The sequence below is a fragment of the Zea mays genome, chromosome 6 (assembly GCF_902167145.1).
Source record: "Zea mays cultivar B73 chromosome 6, Zm-B73-REFERENCE-NAM-5.0, whole genome shotgun sequence".
Taxonomy (NCBI): Eukaryota; Viridiplantae; Streptophyta; class Magnoliopsida; order Poales; family Poaceae; genus Zea; species Zea mays.
In genome coordinates this window covers 131088416-131097031 of record NC_050101.1, presented here as the reverse complement: position 1 = coordinate 131097031, position 8616 = coordinate 131088416, and the positions used below count along the sequence as shown (strand labels likewise).

The 8616-nt window shown below is 40.0% G+C and overlaps 1 non-coding gene across 1 annotated transcript; it reads left to right on the top strand.

Annotated features, from left to right (window-relative positions):
• The first annotated feature begins 7800 nt into the window (after nt 1–7800).
• LOC111589626 (small nucleolar RNA snoR60) lies at nt 7801–7874 on the top strand. The gene has a single exon (XR_004850982.1). It is a non-coding gene; the product is annotated as a small nucleolar RNA snoR60 (small nucleolar RNA).
• Nucleotides 7875–8616: the final 742 nt, after the last annotated feature.

Genomic DNA, 8616 nt, shown 5'->3' with positions numbered 1-8616 from the left:
TCCCCATCGGGTATTAGCTTCTCATCCCCATCCCGTGACAAAAAATTCCCGCGGGGATCCCACGAACATTTGCGGGAGGCATTTCTTCCCCATCTCTGTTCTCCGTGGGGATAAATCCCCGTCGAGGATCCCGTCCCCGCTTAAATTATAATTAGGACGTACTTCATATGTTATTAATGTAAAAAATTGCCACTTATACACATTGTCAGATGTAATAAATAATTATGTGTACCTCAAAATATACATATTTATACAATGAGTGATCTCTTAACAAGACAATTATTTATTTTTATCATTAACTATTATATAAAAACGTTGTCACGTGTAAGTTTAACGGGTCCCCACGAGAAACAGGGACGAGAAAGAAATTTTCCCGTTTACATCCCTGTGGGGGAAGAAACTTCTCTATTCCCATCCACTAATGGGGGAATTCCCTGTGAGGAATCGGGGATCGGGTCTCAATTACCGTCTCTAGCGTAGACAGTCTAGCCACCAGAGCTAGACAATTCGCTGGCAAGCCAGAGGTTGGTAATAAAGAAAACAACATAGTTTTTTGCCGACTACCGGAGACGAGAAGTCCAGATCTACTAAAATCGAGAAGTTCAGATCCACTAAAATCTTTATGCTATATAAAGCACCAATGTTTCCATAGTTCCACCATCATTGACTTTGGTAAAGAACCCTTTATCCCCTGCTTTCCCCACATTTTCATCACCGTCAACTTTTGTAAAAACCTCTCACGTTTGATTTGAATGATAAAAAGCTAATTTTTTTGCATAAATAGAATTTTGAATCATGATTGTTGACTATGAACCCACATTTACACCCATCTAGCCACCCCTCTAACCACAAAGGATGGAATTACTATTTTTTATAACTTTATCGGACAATATTAATGTTATTCATTATAAATAGGTGAGTGCCCGTGCATTGCAACGGGAATATATAATAACATGATATAATTTATGTATAAATGTGTGTTATATTGTTATGACAAAAAGTCTCGTCTATTTGTGATTCTAGCCATACATAAATTTTGTTATTTTAGGCCCCGTTTGGTTATATATGGGCGAAGGATATTTTTAAGTGGGAACATACAATTCAGAATGGTGTTCGAATTGACTTAAGAGGTATTTTCTTCGTACCACCTTCTCAGCAGTTTAAATTTTTCTATGATAATCATTGTATATAACATAGTTGGCCAAACATTCATCTATAGGCTTAATACCAGCTACCTCGTTCTACAGGTTATGACCATGTGAGGGAATGACAGACGAATGGAATTTATTAGGGTGAGTGTAGTACGCTCGTTTCATGTTCAAACATACATTCTAGTTACATAATACAAATTTGACGTTTTGTTCTCTGTTGTCTTTGTGTGTAGGATGCAAAGATTATTCGAAGGAACTTTGTGATTGATCTGTTAAGTTATGAGGACAATTCGTGTCGATATGTCATCCCTGCAAACATACAACATCGACTTATCGATATCGCTAAAAAGGATTAGATTAGTGTATGGTTGTCAACACATTTGTCTGTCATTACAAGAATCTAAATTAACTCTTTAGAAATAATGTGTGATATTGATAATGTTTACCACACGGAATTTTACATATCATAATTATATTTGTCGTTCCGTTTATATGTTTCATACAATTTTTTTACTTCCGTCGCAACGCACGGGCACTCATCTAGTTGTAAAGCAAAATCAGAGATTGGGATAAGTTAATAGTGAATTAGTAATTAGCTTGTGCATACTCACAGAGTAAGTGAGGTCTTTGCGGTCTTGTGAAGTACCAAGTGAATCGAACACTTGTATCTCTATATTTCTTGCATTGATCACGACAAGATACCAGTGCGTCTCTCGAATGTTTATCGGAATAAACACCTACAAAACAATTATAAATACTACATAACAATAAAATACATGTAGAACTTTTATTAAATTTATGTAACAGTCTATAACCTGCAAGTGTGTAAGTTGTGGTTAAAAATACCAGGGTGAGTAAAAAACTTACACATAACAAGGTCGCTAAATTTAAAAAACTGAACATGGATTACCTCGTCACCTAGATATGCATTCGGCTGAAATAAACATTCCATCGACTTCCTTTCAACAAACGCATCATCAATAAGCACGACTTCTACCCTTGGTTCACAAGGAATTTCCTTAATAAAATCGATGAGGGCAAGATCACCCTGCGTGCAAATATAGTCTAGAGCAAACAATCGTGAAGTAAAACTAAAATTAGTTATCATAAAAAATACAAATTGATCCATACAGAACTACAAAAATTATAATACATTCCGGAACTATTGCGGTTACCGCCGATTTTTTTGGCTTGTTATGACACAAGCCTACAAATAGAGATTCCATTCTCGCGGGACAAAAGTCTACTTTCATAAGGTAAGATAGGTTAGTGTCCATGTTGTGCCATGTTAGTAAAAAATAAATGACGATTTAAAAGAGTAAGCCAACATGCATAAAAAACTGTTAGATGCATAATAAATTAATAAAATAAATCATGAATCCATCTCTGAACTAATAGTGGAAAAATAAAAAATGACACATGATTGCTTCAATCTTTACGAGAACAAATAGGTACGGACGAACAACAGTAGAGTAGGTAAACGGTGTGTGACCCAAAAAATGTTCAGGGAGAATGTACCATTAGCTCAAAAATGGTGTGGTTAGTTGACACAGATATCCTGTATTCTTCTCAACTCAAATGTTGTTGCTCGCTCGACCACGTGCCCGTAACGAAATCGTGAAACACGCGTGCGCAAGCTCAATTGACATATCAAGATGATACACAACAGCAAGCAAGCAAGCAGAAATATATACAGAACGGAGGAAAATTCGATCGAGCATCTATACAAAAAAATGTCCATCTCTCTCTCTTCGTCGTGCTCGTGCATGCATGACTGTGGTGCCCCCGCGACCGAGGCGCAGGAAAAAAAAACAAACGTGAATTGTACTCTGCTCGTAGCAGCACATGAAAACCAGCACGACGACGATGGAATAGCACCGGCACGTCCACGACCACGCGACCACAGCGTGGTGGGCGGGCGGAATGGAAGGCACACATCGCCTATCATCCAGCGAATAGTCAAGGGAATATAAATGGTGCCTCGCATAGTCAAGGGAATAAAATTCACAAGAAACATAAAATAGATCACAAATTCAACACAATTACCTGAGAAGCTGTTGTGATAGGTGACAAATTCTGGAGGCGCGAAAAGAGGGAGAGCAGATAGAAACTGGGGGTGTGGACATGAGGCCCCACTCTGTGTCTATGGATGCCCCACTGTCAAGTACCTTGGTGCAGCTCAAGCGAGTGAAGTCGTTGCGGGATCCAGCGACAAACTATCACAACTACCTAGTTGCTTTGTTCAAGTACGTGTCTCCTTCTGATCATATGATCTGGGAGACTGCTTCTAGCAATGGGGTGACTCCGGAGCTTGGCAGGTCAGCACACCATCACCTGGTTGGGAAAATGAAGATGTGGGACCTGAGCCTACTATAATGGGGTCAGAGCGGAGTTTCCAGGTACCAAGCGCAAGGACTGCATCGTATAGGAAATCTTCTGCTGTCAGGATTAGAGGACTGAACCCACCAAGAAACAAGCAGGTCCAAGGACATACAATGGGTCATGCTCCATTTGTAGCCGGTGAGGGCACTGTCGATTTACACCTTCCTTCAATGGAGAAATTTGGGAAGGAAAGAGATCCACACATTCAAGGAAACAAGAGCTGAGAAAATATAGAAAGGGATCCATCTCAGCTAAAATTATGGAGATAGATAAGGCACTCGCCCTACAGACATAAGGCAGAAAATAACGTGTGAAGAGAAACACGTCTACACAGACGTGATTGGCGGCTTTCTTTCCAGCCTGTCCCGCTCGAGTCTACACATGCGTGATTTGTTGCAGCCTGGCCGCTCGCCTAGCCGCTCGGTTCAGCTAGGTGAGAATTTTCACCAGTTAAGGCTGTGCATATAATCTTATTTATTGGTTCATTTTTCCCACACCAGTAAAACCGAATTTCACTACCAAAGCATCGAAATTACAGAGTTTAACAGTTTAACAACAACGTCAAGCAAACAACACAATGATGTTGTTCACCAAGGGAACAAATGCATGAACTGACTACCGCCACTCCTAGAAACAAAGTTCAGAACAACTGACCAAAAATCTCTGAAAACACAGCTAAGTGTTCCTTACAGTTACGGGGCACCTGTCCGAACAGTGCGCAGGCTGCACCTAGCTGATACACACATACTGCACATCTTGCTTGTGAAAGAAAAGAGGGCCTTAGACTTCACTACTCCGCTCCCTGGATAACTTGCTGCTTCAAGTTCTCCATTAGTAACTCGAATCCTAACACAGATAGAGAAATCCCTACACCATGAGAAGCAAATAGAATCCTAACTCGAGAAATCCCTACAGTTAGAGAAAGCAAGCAAGAGGGGATGCAAAAGGTTGAGTAAGGCTAACCAAGGTACGTGCAGTTGCAGAGGAGCCGCAACACCTCCCAGTTTGCCGGTGGCGTTGCCGTCGCAGAGAAGAATCACCTTGCACCAACCACACAGGAGTATAAGATTTAAAATAAATTTCATATTATCCCTGTATAGTATCATTTTCTTTTGTTTTCCCAAATAGCAGATCAGCCAAATAATATACCACTATTTACTTATGCAATAACATGAAATATTATTATGAAACACTATATCCGAGTACAATTTCTGAACTGCAGATTAGTGGTGGTGCTGGTGAAGAACCAAATGGAAAACAAGCACTCACCAGATTTCACTTTATTTTTGCACTAATGGGCATGAATAACATACTTGAGAACCAGAAACTATATGGAGGACCTGCACTTAATTTTGATATTATACTACAGATTAAATTAGGTGGTAAACAGTATACAAGGATGTGGATCCTAAGAAATCTCATCTTAATTACCTCATAGGTGAGTGCCCGTGCGTTGCAACGGAAACATATAATACTACAATAACTTATGTACAACTGTTTCAACGAGAATATTAGAATTCTTGCGAAAAAACTCTAGTTCAGTTCACGGAGCCATAAGAAACTAAAACTCATAGCTGACAAGTCACAGATTTTTTATTTGACTAAAAGGATTTATGGATGAAGTAGTGGTTACCAAAGTTTTGGATCCTAACCATTTCTGATCTCCTTCCAACAAAAATAATCCATTGATTATTTCATCCATGCACCTGCAGGCGCCTAGAGATATGTCCCGGATCCTCCTTAATTTGAAACCCAACACTCTTTAGCGAGCTGGTAACACCATGCTGAATAGTGAGCAGATGGCAGACACCTCTAGCTGCAGGCCAAGAAAGCTTAAATGAGAAACTCACCAATCACAACAACACAATATGTAGCAACCAGCAATTTGGTGTAACATATTTGTTTCTTCTTCTCCTCCAATCCATAATGAGATCCCCATCCTCATCCACGACAACTGCGTCAGGCGAATCACCTCCTCAACAGAGTAAATCATGTTACCCCAACGAGCAACTCAACACATACGCACCAAACTAACCTCTACATCATCAACACGAGATGAGGAGGCTAAATACTTTTTCATCCCAGTTGTTACAACCATCCCTGCAAGATTTGGGTATTTGTATAAGAGGTATGAAACCATATTGACATTGCACTCCCACACCCCCACACCCTCAATGACTCTCCGAGAAGAGAATGCAAACACAATATGTAATGTCTACTAAGTTACTAACTGCTTCCAGCAAATATAAAGCGCCCATAATTAAATTAAATTGATGAGTTGAATGACACAAACCTGCAAGAACTTCCACTTTTGAGACCAGTGCCTAGGGGTAGGTACTGTATTCCTGTATGCCTTGTGTCACTGTTTATACATAAGTACATCAGATACGACTGAGCCAAATTACAGAAGCATTTTATCTGATCAATGCAGACAAAATTAATTTTGAAATCTCTAAAAGAAAATACAGACATAATTATTTTCGTTGAACAGAAACATCTTCAAATCAATGCATGGACACTGAACACACTTCTTTTCAGCAGGAAAGATGTTTTAACTAACCTCCCCAGCACTAAGGAACACATAAGTCTGCTCTGTCAGGGTACCACGAACCATCTTGAGTGTTGCTAATAAACCTGCAAGGACCACTCATGTTGGCCCTGCAAACATTCATATTTTCAAACCAGTACAATTCTGAAGGCAATAAACTAAAGGATGATGAACGCTTACAACCGATGGATCAAATCCTCCAAGAGCAGTGTATAGAGCAAGTTTGCCTACATGAATTCTCATTCCTTGTAGAAGGATTCAGTATAATATAAGCAAAGGTCCTCACCCTCAGCTCCATCATCAACCTCATCATCAAGGTCCTCATCATCACTCTCAATGTCCTGCAGCATATATAGAAGTACATCTAAGAATATTATCAGAGAGGCTAAGTGGCTAGCTATAACGACAATCAACCAAACATGTTTCATTCCCTCGAGATGAGTAAATTATACTTCCACTTAACGAAGTTCAATTTCAAAACAAAATTTCTGACAGAAAACAATAGAACAATAACCAGAGTTTGCTATTACAGACATGCAACACCTGTCATGTATAAACATTTCCAAATCACTTGCTTACCCAAGACATAGAAAAACTTGGAACATGTCCCTGTGCAAAGTAACCTTTTCTTTTACTTTTCTTTAGCAACAAAAATAAGAAGAAGCCATGTAGTTTAATCAACAAAAATAAGAAAAAAGCCACGTAATCTGGTGTTTGCTGCTGTACAACAACAATCATTTGACCAGAGCTTAGAGGTGCACCCGATACACTAGGAACCTTATCAGTCACCAGCTTTGGCGTTGTACTGTTGTAGCCTTTCTTTTGTCACTGGCCCAGAGTACCCACTGAGCGACTGAAATGGACCAGGAGCCCAGACACCACACACACGGAGCGGTGGTGGCGACGCCCAGGCCCAGCTCGTCCCCGATGGGCTGATCAGTGATCATTTGAAAAGGAGGAAGGAGACTGCGGCCGGAGCAAAGTGGCATGCAGTCTAGCAGCGGTGGAGTGGCCATACCTGATGCAGCCAGCCAGTGTGTGCAGTGCGGCAAAGAGGCCCCGAAGAAGTTGCATACCGTGGGCTATGAGCCAACGCCTGGAAAGCGAGCTGCATTTGTCTGCCACTCTGTGAATTTGGCATTTTTGAGCGTCCCCAGTCTTGGCCCCAGACCCAGAGCTGTGCCTGCAATCAAAGTTGCTGCTTGGATCGTCAGGATTAAAAAGAAATCATGCTTTCACCGACCGTTCAGGCTTTCGTTTGCCCTTGTAACTGGTATAAGACTGAATCCAGATGTCCTCATGATCTCCAGTCGTCAAATGTGTGCTCCATAAATGATCGATGGACAACTCGTGTTTGCTGTCTGAATATTTCGGCGTTCAGCGCTCACAGAAACCACTGGACATTTATTCAGAAATGTGAGCGAAACAGCTGCCACATTGTTGAGTTCTCTCACAGGAGTGGAAGAGACCTTGTCAACATGGCAAAGAAGAGGACCAATGTGATCCCCATTATTGAGGATGTCAGGCATTCGACAAGGTACCAGATGTTGGTTTGCATGGTTGATGTTATCTTCTCTGATGTTGCACAACCAAACCAGGTACCATTTCCTTCGAGCCTGGTGTCTGAATCACTGGGCTGCCACATTGTTGGATTGAGTGTTGTTTACCCTCGTTCTCTACCTTTATACTCTTTTGATTTTGATCTGGCAATATTGAGCTTAACAAATGATGATCATACTCGGATTCCCATTCAAGACATCAATTGGATGATGCAGATTCGAGTTTCTGATGCCAGTTGTGCTCAATGCCAAACTTATCTTTATTTGCTTTGTGCTATTCTCATTTCTTTGTTTTGCTTTATTGGTTAAGTCCATGTGTGTCCTGTACCCAATACAATACTTCACCATTTGGTTTTTGCATTTCTTTTTTTCTGTGCTTCTTGACTATGTCACATTTGATGATCCATCCTTGTTGATTGTAACATTGAGTTTGGAATGTCAATTTGTACATTTCCTGTTATAGCACATAGTGCTTGGAGTTATTGATATGGATTTCTGGATAATCTATTAATCTTATTTGCTATATATTTATCAATTTGGGTTCATAGTATTTCTAGTTGGTAATGCCTTCCAATGTTAGAATCTTGGAATGATACTTGTTTTGTTGACACATTTGGTACATTTGTAACATTTTTTTGGAGTCATCTGGATCCTGACTGTATTTGATATCTAGAAAATTACATGTTGTCTATTTGGACCATTGTAGCTTATCTAGTTTGTTGCTTGATGGGTATATAATCCAATTAGTTTCAGTTCTATTGTTGACTTGGAACAACAACATCTGTCATGCCTTACTTGCTAGATTGTAAAGAAATGGTTATGTATTTAGGAAAAAAATAAAGATACAACAATGGGAAAACACCGTCAATTGTGCAGCTAACTGAACACTAAAAGTATGAAACAAACTACAGCTAACTGAAATTTATTAATATCAACTGTGCAGCTAACTGAACACTAAAAGTCTGAAATAGACTGC